Source organism: Saccoglossus kowalevskii, chromosome 3 (genome assembly GCF_978046115.1).
Source record: "Saccoglossus kowalevskii chromosome 3, keSacKowa6.1, whole genome shotgun sequence".
Taxonomy (NCBI): domain Eukaryota; kingdom Metazoa; phylum Hemichordata; class Enteropneusta; family Harrimaniidae; genus Saccoglossus; species Saccoglossus kowalevskii.
In genome coordinates, this window is record NC_140643.1 from 28,280,943 (window position 1) to 28,284,308 (window position 3,366).

A 3,366-nucleotide genomic window follows, 5' to 3' on the forward strand; every position below is an offset into this window, starting at 1 on the left:
CATTATCCCCCCCTGAGTTCAACACACCGGGGTTGATTTCATAGCATTTTAAACAGACGTAAACTGTTGTGGGAAATTCAAAGGGGTTATACATTGGTGTGGCATTGAAGTAGTACATAAAATCAAGGACAAAAAGTCACAGTCCAGTTAACTTCGGCTTCCACTTTATTGATAAATTTGTCCACTCTCCCCAAACTCCCAATGCTGGTCTGCAGCCCAGCAGTACGAGTTCGGTTTGAGATCTCTTTGGTTTCTGGTTACAAAACAAACTAAAGACTGTACTTCATGGGTATAACAAAAGAATAAAATAAATAAATATCGAATAACAACAAGTATAGAACAATAAATAATAACTTTGTTTTCTACTCACGCACAAGTGCGATTTATCTACTTGTAAACTTTTAGTCATATCAAAATAGAAATATATATGTCATATAAATATAGTTAAAATAGATTGTTAATATAGTTAAAAAACAGATTATAAATATAGTTAAAAATACTTTTACAGGGCAGTGCACTTCACAGTTTATCACAGTTCAGTTTGAGTCCGTGCTTTCTTCCAAATCAACAAAAACGCACTCGGACCGGTTTCTAATCTTTACTCTCAATTTTCCACCCCCACAACCTCCAGCACAGCATCTCTGTAATTCCGGGGTCTGTGTGCTCACGTCTCGATATTTAACTCCCGCTGCATACTCCTCACCCTGCGTCGCCTCTGGGTTCGACTCCGAGTCCGACGATACCAACACCCCGTCAGATTCCTGTTCCACCTCCCCTCGCTCACAGGCATTCACGTACGCTTGTTTCATTGCCTCTATATCCTTTCCCCCTGATCTGACTGTCGGACGTCTTTCTGGCGGCGTCCTTCCAGACTTTCCTTTCTCTTCTTCTCTCCTTACCCTCCGACATTGGGGCCCACCCTGCATCCATTCCTGGGACTTTTGGATTCGGGGTATAGTATAACTGTGCAGCTTTCCCACACCAACAACTGCTACCCCGAGTGACGATGTAGACGGCTTTTCTGCATCCCTTTCACCATCCGTCTTCTCTTTCCTAGCTTTACGGCTCGCCTCCCCGCCGGTTGCATTCCCATGATGCCGCTCCATGTGGTCTCTCATTCGCCTCCTAGACTTAAAAACTGCATCACATCTCTCACAGGTTACGGTGTCCGGATCAGGCTGTTGACTGTCCCACCTCCTCAAGTTCATTTCTTTCTCCCAACGCTTCCTTTCGCCATCCCAATCTCTTTTCCTGCCGCCGGACATTCTTTCTTTCTTTTGTTCTTTCCTTTCACGTCTTTCTCCGCGTTAGCAATGCAAGCGGGTCTCCAATTTTCAGCAGTGGTCACCAGGATGTATCAAGCGTGCAACTTTGAAAGTTAAAAACTTTTTCCTCTGTCAGCGGATTCTATAAATTAAGTATGCATGAATGACGTAGCAATTGGGCTATTTTTAACTCACCTCCGAGGGCGCCCTCGATGTGCTACGTCATCGGGTGTCATCTTGGTTTTCCTATTTACTAATACAGAAACCGACGAGGTATTTTTCTCGTTCTGGGGGGATTCCTTCGCGTCTCTGCTTCTCCTGGCTGCTTTGAACTACCTGCATCTTTCGTCGTGTCTTTTGGGGTGAGTTTTTCTTCATCTTTTATCATGTCATTTTTCCCGTTACCACCTTCCTGGGCCTCGCGTCGTATTTCCGGTTCAGCATTTAACTGAGTTATATTTAGGCCTGCCTTGCTCGAGTCAGTAAATATCGCTTCCGGTGTCACCAATTCAGGGTACTCGGATAAATTAATTTCAGCTTCTGCCACCTTCCCGGGTTCACTGTCCGTCAGCCAGCTTGCTATTTCCTCCCCCTTATATGGTTTCATATGATCGAAATGCACTATCTTCGTTTTACCACCTTTTCCTTTCTGTATTTTATAAACAACATCTGACAGTTTTTCCACTATTATGAAGGGCCCTTGCCATCTCTGCTGTAACTTTGGGGAGCGCCCTTTTCTTTTCGTGGCGTCAAATAACCACACAAAATCGCCTCTTTGCAACTGCTTCCCAGCAAGTCTTTGGTCATACTGTCGTTTCTGGCGTTTTGCACTACCTTGCAACCTAACTCTAGCTTTCTCATGTATCCACTGCAAATTATTCCTCAGCTTTTCCACATAATCTGTTATTGTCTCTTCTCCCTCAGGTACATCCGTTTCCATCGTCAAGTCGATAGGGAGTGTAATCTCTCTTCCCAGCATCAGCAAATTTGGTGTAAATGAGGTAGATTCCTGTATCGCATTCCTATAGGACATTGTTGCCATGGGAATATACAAATCCCAATCGGACTGATCCACCTTAATATACTTGGCAATTATATCTATCAATGTCTTATTATACCGCTCAATATAACCATCAGATTTCGGATTCCCGGCTGTTGTGCGTGTCTTTTTCATACCCAATAGTTGACACATTTCTGCAAATAACCTGGATTCAAAGTTCCGCCCTTGGTCAGAGTGTATTTCTCTAGGAACACCAAACCGTGAAATAAACTGTGTTACCAATGTATGCGCCACTGTCTCTGCTTCTTGATTTGGGAGCCCATATGCCTCTATCCATTTAGTAAAATAATCACCAACCACCAGGATAACTTTATTCCCCCTGGGGGTCTCTGGCAATGGTCCCATTATGTCTAGGGCAATTCTTTCCATTGGGGCTCCTACCCCATACTGCTGCAGTGGTGCCCTATGCCTTCGGGGTAAAACACTACGTTTTGCACAAACGGTGCACTGTTGACACCATAACTGCACATCAGTCCCCAAATCATACCAATAATATCTCTGCTTTATTCTCTCCGCAGTCTTTGTAATACCCAGGTGTCCTGCTGTCACATCATTATGTAAAGCCTGCAGAACCATTTTCCTGTATTTTTTCGGTAGGACTAATCGGTAACAACCCGATTTCCCATCTTCTGATTCTCTATACTTATATAAAATGCCCTATTTTATTCTCAATTGCTTCTAGCTTCCCCAGTATGCCTTCACGGCGGGCGCCAACCGTGAAATCTCTTCCCAACCTGGTCTGACTCCGCCCTCTTTCGCCCTTTTTACTGGCCCTATATCCGCATCAGCCTCCTGGGCTTCCCTTATCTGATCACCGCTCACCTCTGGTTGAATTCTGACAGACCGTATCTGGGTCTCCATTTCTGTGTCCACCATCCTGGTGTCCACTATTCCTTTTTCCTTTACTCCTGTTCCCATATTCACCTTTTCTGTGTCCCTCATGCAAGTGGGAGTATCCTGCAATTCATTGCTATACTCTCCGGCCCTGGAAATCACAGCGCTATGTTTCCCCTGCCAACCACATTGCCCGCATGGTCTTCT

At 44.6% G+C, this 3,366-nt stretch overlaps 1 long non-coding RNA gene across 1 annotated transcript; it reads left to right on the forward strand.

Annotated features, from left to right (window-relative positions):
• Positions 1 to 1,498: 1,498 nt before the first annotated feature.
• Positions 1,499 to 2,551, forward strand: LOC146747703 (uncharacterized). The gene is made up of 2 exons (XR_014928882.1): positions 1,499 to 1,627; positions 2,190 to 2,551. It is a non-coding gene; the product is annotated as an uncharacterized LOC146747703 (long non-coding RNA).
• The last annotated feature ends 815 nt before the right edge of the window (positions 2,552 to 3,366 follow it).